The 12425-nt window shown below is 38.2% G+C and overlaps 1 long non-coding RNA gene across 1 annotated transcript; it reads right to left on the bottom strand.

The window, feature by feature from the left end:
• Positions 1-4191: 4191 nt before the first annotated feature.
• On the bottom strand, positions 4192-11654 carry LOC149048507 (uncharacterized). Its single transcript, XR_016184709.1, has 3 exons — positions 11038-11654; positions 5445-5502; positions 4192-4492 (listed from the first exon to the last, which is right to left on the bottom strand). It is a non-coding gene; the product is annotated as an uncharacterized LOC149048507 (long non-coding RNA).
• Between the last annotated feature and the right edge of the window lie 771 nt (positions 11655-12425).

Raw genomic sequence — 12425 nt, 5'->3', positions numbered from 1 at the left:
AGAAAGAAGAAAACACCAAAATAAGAGTGGTCAGCGGGGAAACAACTTTAATACTTCATATAGTAATAGATCAGTTGTATTTGCAGAAAACAATAGTGTTGTAAAGTCGAAATATTAACAGTATACTTCGCTAACTAAAATGTTAATCAATGTTTCAAAAGTGTTGATTGTGCATACATCTTTTACTGCTGTAAGAAACAATGGACGCATCGGAAAAGGCATCGGTGGCATTCGGAAAAACATCAAGAACAGTTAAATTTACGTTTTGTAACTTGCAGAAAACAATTGTGTTGTAAAGCCAAAATGTTACCGAGTTATACTTTCGCTACTTAAAAAGTTAAGTAACTTTCCAAACGCTTTGAATGCAACAATATTTTTACTACTATATTAACCAACGGAGGCATCGGGAAAGGCATCGATGACACCGGGAAAGGCATCAAGAAGAATGATGTTTACAATATGTAACTTGTTGTATGACGAAAGAAAGTACCTTGACTTGTTTAAGGCGTTAATCACAGTAGGCTTGCTTTTCACTTGAATTTTGCAATCTCGACTTTCGATTCCGGAAAAATTTAAAGCTAAGCAACTCTACAAAAATTTGTTTGTATCCACAGCCGAAGATAAAAAATTTCAAATTTCCATCGGCTGTACGTAGTTCTTTTATTGTTTGTCATATATATTCAATCGCCCCATTTCACGTGAAAAAAGTCTAAATGCATTCTACAAAATATGATTTCCTTTCTATCTAAAATTACTTCCCCGCCACCTTCCGTTACCTTTCTTAACTTGGTCGGCCGCATACAGCTAATCGAGATCCGACTGTACAGGCATAACTTGCGGGAAATTGGGGTAAGATTGGGCCATTATATCTCTTAAGCAAGCACGATGACCTATCTTTTTCATTGTGGTTTTCGAAAAAAACCTTGGTGGAGCACATTTGAGGAAAGTTCAAAAAAATATTCAATGTCTTTGTCATCTAAGGAATCACATTAAGCGAGGCTCGCTGTAAAAAAATCTCTTATTGTCTCAGATTTTACATGTTTTGGGTTCACCCTCGGATGAATTCAGCTTCAAGTTAAACATGCTGTATGGAGGTTCGTTTCCCGAGGAAATGCAGTCCCCAAAACATGATTGTTGTTTTGTTTACGCCCTCGTGCGACCAGCTGGTTCTTGGTCATTTGTGAAAAGACTGTCTGATATTATGGATTTGACAAAATTGGAAGAAAGAGGAAACAGTCTCAAGAAAATGGACATCACTGCCGCTTTGCAGCACATAAAACATGTGATACAACCAGATATGGCTCTACTCCATTTTGTTTGTTTAAAAGGAATAACAACTTACAGGTCAGATCACTTACTGAGGGGTTTGTTAGGTTTCAATTTTGGTTTTAATGACTAACTCCGTGACTTTTGCGTCATTTTGCGAGTTCTTGTAAATTTTTTATTCACATGGTTTGCACGGGCCAACGTAGTTTGCGCCAATTGAGTCGTTTTTTTCGCTATCAAACGTTAAATCCTTGACGTTTGTGGATCTTACGCACTGCTCTATGCCCCTATCATAGGGCACACTTTGATTCTTTGATATTGCAAAAGTGGTCAATAAATAGATCTCTTTAAGAATAGCGCGCATGATTTTCTTTCATTGTGTATATACAAATTGGCCTTGATGGCCTCGCATTTGAATGAAAACTTCATTGCTTATAGAAATATTGTGTAGAATAAAAAGGAAACCTTACATGAATTAAAGAGAATGATAACTTAAGTAGTTTCCGCCATACAATAAAGAGATCTCTTATCTTTAATACTGACAGAGGCTTTTCGTTTTCCTATCCACAGGGCACTCTTTGATGCATTGGATATTCCATTAGTAGGTGGATCAGTGGAATCACGATATCTTTCCATGGACAAACTAATTACGCACGGTGTTTTGGTCTCTTACGGCGATGTTTCATGCCCTGATGGATTTATTTACCACAAAGGTACAAGCGACACTCTTGTAAGGGAAAACGAAATTTGTAGACCCCCTTTTTGAGCTCCTTCTCAAGCTTCTGTGCTCTGCTATTTCTTTCAAGTGAAAAATAAAGCATGTGGTTAGCGAAAAAAAGTTCACAATACTGAGTAGTTTAAGGTGTTGAAAATAGACTTATAGAAAAGAGAACAGTTTCAAATTGGACCCGACTCGTAACTTACCAAGTCTTTCCTCTCTTGATAGCACCACTCCAAATTAAAAAAGTAATTGTATCAATTTGTATCAATTTTACACCGTTTTCCTATAAAACTACGAGGCTTTGTTGACGCTAGTAACCGCTCACCATCGACTAATAAAAAAATGATTTGTAATTTAAATCGGATTGACTTAGAGATTTCTTTTGTCACAGGTGACCCTCTAGATTCTGAACACATTACGTATCCATGTGTTGTTAAAACGAGTAAAGGAGAAGACACCAAAGCGGTACGATTAGTGAAAGACTCCAAGGTGCTCAACGCAGCTATTGAGCATGCGTTATCGTATTCAGATCATGTTATCATTGAAAGGTAGGCATTACTGTCAAGTAAGTGTAGAAGTCGAGGAAGCGTGTACAAGTGAACATGGCTGAATTGTTTAAAAGAAACGAAGGGTCACTGGCGGGATACCAAGACAACAAGATAACAGGAGGCTGCAAAACCTATAAGTGCACTAAGCAGGCCTTAGAACGTTTAAACAAGCTATTTCAGGAATGTAGACTCGTTGGGCTTTCCTAACGTACTAGATTACTTTATCATAATAATTCGACCCCTCCTTTGTATTCATTGGAGTGGGGCCACACACCTTGCTTAGAGACTATGTGTAATTTTGCAGCCTTCGAACGTTTTTCAGTTAAAAAAGTTAATCCTATTCAACGATTTACTACTTCGTTTCTTCTCATTTTTTTTCGGCAGTTACATAGAGGGACGGGAAATTCGCTGCGCTGTTGTTGAATCAGCAGCAAATGGGGAATTAAAAGCTTTGTCGTGCATCGAGTATAAAGTACGAGAAAATGACATTCGAAGAACTGAAGACGAGCTCAGCTGCAATGAAAAAGGATTACCTGTTGGTAAGTACTGGAGATATGTCCTTAATTCCATCAACAGCACCGGTATTAACATATGTGCTACGAAGCCACATTTTGAGGGCACATTTTCAAGTTAATTGGATTCCTAGCTCAGAAATATTTTTTGATCCCAAATAGAGGTTTTGCATGCGTCATGTGATCCCACAGCAACCGTACCTATGCCGCCGTCATACATACCAGGTAATAACGACATGGCGGCTGTTGAAGGTGATCGCGTGCAATCTTTGCGAGGTTTTTGCGATTTACTCAGTGCCGAGAATAATAATAACAAAACAAACTGCGAGAGGTTTAAATGTTATGCAGGAATAGATCCCTACTCTGTAAGTGCCAACTTTTTCCCTTGATCAATGGATAAATGGTCAGAGGTCGAGTTTCCTGATATGGTAAACTACTTTCACTTTTCAACATGTAAGTTGGTAAAGAACACTTCAATGGCCTACAAATGTCTTCAGTCCTACCAAAACTTCGTTGCTGATGGTGTGAGAAGTATCTTTGTGGGAAAAGTGACCCCAAATTGTAAATGCCTTGCAAGATGATGGCAGCAAAAAATGTAATCTACAAAATTCGGCTTCGTCTCGACTCAAACTAAGGCTTTCAAAGAGCTGCATTTCCAGAAACTTGTTATTCCTTTTAAGTTTTTCAACTACTCTTTGTCTTGCATAGAAAGATATGTTTGAATTTCAGTAGATACGGTCGTCATATTACTTTTTAAACAGATGAGCCTCGATACGTCAACATTCATGTTTTTCCTCTCCCCTTTTCCTTAATTCCTACGCTCTGACTTTCCGTTTGTTGGAAAAGTTCTCGCACAACTTTTCGTTTCTTGTTCTGCCTTTCTTCTGCTTGCTTTTTTCGTTCAAGTGAGGACTGCGAACTTGGCTTTAGGACAGAACTTGGGTGAATATTTTAGAGGCAGACTACATATTTATCTCTCTTTTAGATTGAGCAATCCTCTGAGACTTCTCGATTACTATTGTCTCGCGTTTAAATTGCTGCTTATCATTGAAAACGCAGCCAATAGTCATCAAGTTTCTTCGATAACACTCAGGATACTTTTTCAGGGGAAAAGTTTTCAACCAGACTGCATTAACAATTTTCTTGTTTCTATGTTTGTTTTTATTCTAGGCGAATCTCCAGAAACTAAAACTTGGTTCCTTGATCCCAGAAAAGAGGAAAAGCTGATACATCGTATTCAACAACAAAGTTGCCGAGCTTTTCGAGAGTTAGGTTTACAAGATTTTGGTGTATTCGACTTCCGAGTAGACGTTGAAGGAAATCCATTCTTCCTAGAATGCAACTTATGCTGTTCTTTTGGTCCACGGAGCGTTGTCAATATAGTCGCCAAGGATTCAGGTTTTACAGATGAAAGTTTGTTTGACTTGATGGTGGAGAACACTTTGCTGCGCAAGTGTAAACAAGAGAATAACAATGTTAATCTGTGATAAAGTCAACGAAATGACGACACTGACAAAATGTAAGGAAGCGTTTTGATACAAAATAAATTATTCGATTTTCTCTTTAGAATTGTCTTTAGTTTCCAAGAAAGGGAATTTATCTTATAAGAATGCGTCGTCTTCGACAGTGTAAGCTTATTTAGAGAAAGAGGTGAATAAAAGAACGGAAATTTGGACTTAGTTACTAGCCTTGAACTTTATTAAATCAAAATTTCAGAAAAATCGCTATTATTCGTTTTATTAGTAGATTAAATGAAAATGCCAGGGAGCTCGAAGAAAACTGACAGCTACGCAGGCTAGTAAAATTACAATTTTCTAAATATGTTTCAGCCGTGACAAAATCATTTGTCACTTCCTTTGCACTTAATTACCGCTCTTCTTTGTTATGTTACCTGAAAACTGTATTTCTCCCGGCCGATCAGGATAACAAGTCTTATTACGCAAATATCATTAATTACATTATCAATCACATTTTGACTCAGTATTTGTCCGCTAATAAAATGATCTTGGATATTGAATTAACAACTTTTTCCCTAAGAAAGTGCTCTAAAACTTCAAGAAGAATGGTCATGATACGTAAGGGAATCATTTCGAAAGTGAGGTCTTTTTCACCCATGAAGTCATCGGCCTTAGTGATGATAAAATATACAGTGTTATGGAGAAAGAGAAATACTCTTGCACTTAAGCGTGAAGTCCTAATTCGCGTCTAGTGTTCGAGCCAAAACAGCCAGTTATCTAGTTCATGACATCACTTTTATCATCGGCCAACATAAGTCATTTGTACGCCTTGACCTTTGGGCAAAAAAGGGACTGCAAACAAAATATTATATAACTTTAGGGCCCCAGTACCTCACTGTTTGTGTCGTCAGTGAAACCCTTATACCCACTTTCCACGTACGTGTTTTAACTTGCGGTGACTCTGTCTCAGTGGCGTGATCTTGTCCGTTCGCGTAACACTACCAAGTAGGAAAGGAAGATATGAGAAATAGACTCTTGACATACGATGCGCTTATGCAGTTAGTGTAATATGATTATTTGATAAAGGTAAAGTTTATTTTGGATCATGGATATACATGAAAAAATTACTCAATTCTGATTGGTTAAGATAAATGTAGTTTTCAGGTAATTCAGTGCAGAAGAGGGTTAATTCAGTGCAAGAAGTAACAAACCAGACTGAACAATTCCTTGAACTGTTTAGCCGGACTTTGAACTTTTTTGCACCTTGAGGTGTAAAAATATTATTGTATATTATTGTTTTGATCGCACACGGTTGTTTTGACCGAACGCACAATGTCACGTGCCGAGTTTAAAAAAACTACTTTTGCACTTGATGCGCGTGCTTTGCTTCTGCATAATTTTGATAAGTTATTAACGTATCTCGTATTTTTTCATGTATATTATTGATATGTAATCATATGATTTCGAGTGCAACTCGGAATAAATAAACACTTGTTAATTATTTCAAAGACCACAAATTTCACTCGCCCAACGGGCTCGTGCAATTTTGTTAGTCTCCGAAAAAATTTACTCCTTCTTATTTATTCCAAATTGCACTCGAAATCATATAATGACCTTTACTAATAGTTGTTACAAGAAACCTTGTCTCCTTATAATTCTTTCTTTCTATGGTCCTCATTGATAAAGTAAAGGACATTTTTTTTTATTTTCAAGATATTTTTCCTCATAAAAAAGAAAGTTCTTCACACATAGCAGGTGATATTCAATGTTGACTCACATGGTTTATTTTTATTTCATTGTTTTCTCACAAACTCATCCTTACATTTGTTTTGTTTACAAACTCAGTATGTAACATTATTTATTAATTGGCCTTATTTAAAACAATCACCTTGACCATGACATTATGTTCTTATTATCAAAAGGCATTATAACATAGCTAGTAAAGTTGTCTAATCAAATTCAATTGCGCGAGCGTGCTTCATTTAACAAATAGAGAAGCCTTGACTGTGCTCTGTTCTGTTATAAAGCACGCAGGTAGCGGCTAGAGCACGAAAGAAGTGTAGGGAGAAACACGAGACGTAGTCTTCCCACTTCTTCCCACTTCTTCTTCACTTCTTCTTCTTGCTCGTGATGACAGCGCGGCAAAACTAGGCTGCAGTGACTAATGTGACTTTCCACTCAACGTATCGGAAAGGATATCAGAGCAAGCTCTCATTTTTTCGCTTGAAGGGCGGCCGATGTAGTTTCTGAGGCTTGCTTTACCGTGATGACCGGAGATCGCCATGATGAGCGAGCCGCGGTGAACTTCAGCATGATCATATTCGCTCATACACTGTCATGATTATTATGAATTTTAACAATTATGCCAGCTTGGTTATATTTTTCATCATTTCTGTTTTGTTCTGTTTTGTTTTTGAACACTGAACTTTATATACTATACGAGTGTTAGCTGTGTTTGATTTTTATTACCGTACGTAAGCTTGCAATCTAACTGAGCGTGAAAATCTTTAAAACTCGGAATGTTTATTTTGTTTTTCCTTTTGGATTTTCGTATCTGCTCACGTTTTAATAACGTGAATTACGGCGCCTGGTATGATTACAAACCTTTGTTTGATTCTTCTGTTGCTACTTGCCGGCTCGCTTCAGTTCCGAAATTTCACTTCCAATTATCGGAAAAAAGCTAAAAAGAAGTCCCGGAAAAGCTCGAACATAGTACAATTGGCAGATGGCGTGACAGCTTTAGCTCAACTCTATGCTTTATACTCTCATAGAGCACGCTCTTTCAACCAATAAAAAGCGCGCGTTATATCCGAACTTTACTATAAATTCCTATTGTGCACGACTGACTCTGGAAAGCTGGTTTACCAACTTAGAACAGACGCCTCTCAACAGATGTCAACAATTACCAGCACCTTACAAACGACTCATTAACGACGTGAACAAACCGACAAACAGATCGACTAACGACAGACGGATCGAAACCGACCAATGACTGTTAACAAACTCTATACGAGTCTTCCAGCCAATCACATCACGGCTAAACAGACCAATCACGTTAATTAAACAAACCAGACTTTATAACATCATCGACTGACAACTACTCTTTTTTCACGTGTGTTGTTACAGCTTTTCTCAGGGCCGGAAATCCTTGTAGAACACCGCAGTTTATATGATAAATATAGTTATCAATAGCAGTGCCAAGTATTTACAGTAACAACAGGTAAGTGCAGTCGAACCTGTATAAAGCGGCACCGTATTAAGCAGTCACCCTGTTATCACCGTCCCGAATTTTTTTACTCCCCTTAATTACAGTCATTTCCATCTCTATTCAGCAGTCGTGGTCACCTTTGATTGAGTTCCAACGGCCTGTATGCGCTTCTTCCACCTGTACTGAACAGTCACTTAAAGCGTGGGTGACCGCTTCGTGCAACTTTAACCGTAGATACATGCAAGTAAAATATGATACAGCGTATTAAAAATCATTACCCGCAGATCGAGGTAAAAAAAGTCTGCGTTGAACTTGAAATACAAGTATTTTATGGAAGAGATAAATACCGAAAACGGAGGAATTAATTCATATACATCCCGAGAGCCTTAGGGCCGAGGGATGTCTATGGATTAATAACGACGTTGTTAACGACGATTGTCGACGTCGATTTGTTGACGATTGTCTGACTTATTTCATGATATTATTCATGAGGGATCTTTATATAACGATCCTTTCTTCAAGGGGCCAAACACCGGCTAATTAGTACGGTCACACTTTCGTCGGATTAAAGCAGATACAATGAAAGCAACCTGATTTGTGCGTTCCTCACAGGACTATGAAAAGTTGTTGCGAATTCCTCCGTGATAAGCGCTAGACTTTTTTGTACTTTGACATTTTGTCGAGTCCACAGGGGACTTAGCAATGCAATTTCTTTGTTTTTTGTTCTAGTGTTTAATATTTTGTTTTTGCTCTTCTTTACTATTTTTTGTGCGAATGAGTACGAATGTTTTCCAACGACTCATTTCTCTGTTTTTGTGCTGTCATTATGGACAGCATGTATAGCGACGAGGAACTTTTTCTTACTCAAAATAGTTTTTGGGAAGAAACATCACAACATAATTTTAGTGTTGATTCTGTTTTGGACGGCCTAGTAGCGAGTGATGAGCCTGCTCCACGAAATTCGTGTGCGGAAGAATTAAAGAAAGTAGTGACTGAGGAGAGCATCAAGGATGGACGGACGGACCCATCGAATTGACCAGAAGCAGTAAGGAAGAGAAGAGGGATTTATACAGTTAAATCCCTGAAACGAGGGATTTGTACACATCGGCAGAAATATTGGACAAGATGACGGCCGCGCTTGCGCATTTCGTCCATAATGGCGTCCAAATAATATAAGAAACTGTATGGAAATTTGTAAAATTTCTAAAATATAACAATCAGGAGCTCGTGGTCCCGTCTGCTCTCGATCGAGCCATATTCAGTACTGATTCTGCTATTCATCAAACCTCACAAGGACTCGATAAATAAAAACCACTTACTTCCCGAGCCAGTTCTTTTGTAATTGATCATTGACCTAAGTCGCCATACAGTTCTTCAAAATCCGTCGTTCTCCATCCCAAAAACTCGCCTATTACAGGAAAGTGCATCAATAAAGTCAACTGCTCTCGATCGAATTGACTGCTACAGAGTTCGAAGCGTCCAAATATCCTGTAAAATTGCCATTTCCTCCCATCAAAAAAGTTCCCAACGCGCCAGAATATCCCTTATTTTCCATGTTGAGTAAGTGACGAGACGCCATGTTGAAAACTATGACTGAAATAGTTAAACACGAGCAACGCTGATCTTCGAATCGTCCGCCATATTTGTTTATGTTCTTGCAGGGAAATAAATTAGGTCACGGTCCTTTTCGGAATAAAAATATGCCAGGCATTGAATGCAAATTCAGTAGTCTTAGCGCGAAAATTAAATTAAAGCAAATCAAAATTCTGACATCATGTCATCGCTCTGCCTCGAAAAATCCCAAAGATTTACTTGCAGGCCTTCTTTTCTTTTTCTTTTCATCAAATAGAAGATCTGCGGTGCTCAAATTGTATAAGTCATGGTACGAAACACTCTTCTTTGCAGATCGAGCCGTGATCGCTGCCATATTGAATTATCTTGATATTCTATAGTTCCGGAGTGTAATACGATATACCCCTGATAATTGTTAGCGGGCTCGAAATGTCCTTGATTTCTGGCGATGGATAAATCTCTCATTTACAATCAGATTCAATTGATCAGCCCGCTCCTCCCTGCTACATTATCAAGCCCTCCCCGGACTACCAGTTTGTTAATATTCAACAGGGTTGTAAGTTAAATAAAGGTTGTTGAATAAAAAAAGAAAAGATGTGAATAATGAAATAATTGCTGATCGCGTTCTTGAGAGACAACAGACTGCGTAATTATTTTGGGCATCGTTTTAAAAATCAAAGGGGACTGGACGTACTCTTGACGACGCAAGTGTGGTCACTTTGAGTTTCGAACCTGTATACTTATATAGGACCTGTGACGGTTGACACACACAACAACATTGAGGTTACTGTACAAAATATTGAGGTGCTAGGAATGACTGGGATCATTTGCGGTCTTGGGATCATATGCGGCCCCGGGATCATTTGTGGTCTCAGGATCACTTTACGGTCTCGGGATCATTGGTGGAGCTGTGCGGTTGTAGACCTTTAGAGGCCAAATTTTCGACAATTTTCTTCCCTCGTTCTCAAGCTGAAATATTTATTTATTGATGGGTGCAAAAGAATAATTTAAAATCCTTAAAGAATTGCAAGTTACTGAGAAATAAATGTTTTTGAGAATAGTTAATAAAGAGTTAATGTTGTTATAATCATATCCAAACCTGAGCTACTCCTTTACCCATAGGAAACTTCACCCGGGGTCGAAACTAACTGTTTCATCTGACTAATTAACGATGATCGCATTAATAACACCAAACATGTTATATGCAGAGTATCGAGAGTTCCCTGTAAAGTCTTCCAAGTCCACGCACAGTATGCTGCTGTAATTATCTGCGATCAGGCGATGAATCTTTTCAATTCCGGGCCAAAACTCACTATTCACTGAGGGCCCAGTTGTTCAAAATCGGGTAACGTTATGCGATGAATAAATCGATATTCCGCGAAAAAGAAATAACGAAACGTACTGCGCGGTCCATCAGATAGAGATTGCATCAACCATTATCCACCTTTTGAACGACCAGTGCTATACGGAGTCGGGGAAGCCTTGTGAGAGTTAAGAGCCATACCCAAGAACACAACATATTGTTAAAGCCTAATTGAATTTACGCATTATCAGTTAAAATTGGTTAGACCACGTAGCTGACGACTTTTGGTCGCCCAATGAAAATAAAGACTGTCAAGGTGATTGCTCAAAAGTTATTCAACATTTTTTTAAAACTCTCCTTAAAAGTTCCCTACCAATGTCTATTTCGAAAAATACAATTTAAAAGACAGGTCACCGTACTCGTTTAAAAGATATAATGAGCCAAACTTACCCCACTCATGCCTGTTCTGGAACTAATCACGCGCGTCATGTCATCGGTTCACGGTACATTTAAGGCAGCTGGAAGCAGGGGTGTTTAAAGTAACATTTAAAAAAAATTGACAGGTAAAGGGTCTCGAGCGTATGGAACAATTTGGTATATAATTTGTGAAAAATCACGCAATTTTATGCGACATCGACTCAAAACGTTCCATGAGTCGTGGCTTTGAAGTTCATAATTTACATCATCGAGTAACGGACTTTGTGGAAACTTTTTTCCCTTCGCTGAATTTTTTCTAATTCGTCCAGTTTGAAGGGGACAATTTTTACCTGTGTTTTTTTTTTGTGCATAATTTTAGCGTCACTGTGCTCTTTCACGAACTAGAGACCATCGCACCTCTTTACCTGGTCCATTTATTGAAAGACAATACCGTGTTCTCGAAATGCACGCGGTTATTCGCTTGAGTTTTATACGCAGTACAGGATGCACAGTGCAAAACTGAGGAATCACCTTAAGCTGCGAATTGGAGCAGAGGAGCTTTGAATTCTTTATGCAATTATTTTCCTTCCTAACCCTATTGTGACTCAGCTGCTATGTGCTTAAAAACCGCCAGCAACGCAAGCTCACATCAAGTGTTTTTCGGTGCAAGTATAATGACTTATTTCTATCAAACCTAAAAAGAAATCTCAGGTTAATGAATAAATGCTCAAACGAAGTAAGAATAATGTTAGGATAGGTTGGATTTACCTGTTATTGCAGGACGAACACTTGCGGCTAAATGCGTGTTTGTACGTACTCGGACAGTCAAATGACTCCACCGTATTTGATGGCGCCCCCGCTGATTAGCAATATTTTAGCATGCATGGTTTTGAGAAAGGTGTTCCAGGTGTTTTAGGATGTAAGGGGCATACACAGTACTTAGGTATTCATCAAACGTGCGTGGTGTTCTTGGCTGTAGCATCTGTTAACCAAAGCTTATTTATAATAGCTGGTTAATTTTACTTAAGTAACGGAAGAGAATGTCAAATCAACCAAAGACATAAGCTTTATGTTTCTAAGGTAAACAAGTTTTACCAATCGTGATTCAGAATATAATGTAAACAGGTATATTTAACGTTTAACCACAGGGCACCCAAAGATTATGATAAATATTAAAGAGGATAGTACCATAATGGCATAAGATGAATACGAAAGGATAGAAATGACTCGGTAGTTATGTTTGAAGGCTTTTGTCGCAAATTTTCCTAAGCAATGTCATTAAAGAGTATTTTTTTATTCTAAGCCTCGTTTCCATGTTAGCAAATTTCTGACATGCATGGTTCTCGTCACCAGAAGTTGATTTAGATTGGCCCTATATCAGAAAATGTTAGTCTCAGGGCAATAAGTGTTATGGCAAAGGT

This window comes from Pocillopora damicornis, chromosome 3 (genome assembly GCF_964200805.1).
Source record: "Pocillopora damicornis chromosome 3, jaPocDami1.2, whole genome shotgun sequence".
NCBI classification, from domain to species: domain Eukaryota; kingdom Metazoa; phylum Cnidaria; class Anthozoa; order Scleractinia; family Pocilloporidae; genus Pocillopora; species Pocillopora damicornis.
This window is presented reverse-complemented; position numbering and strand designations above follow the sequence as displayed.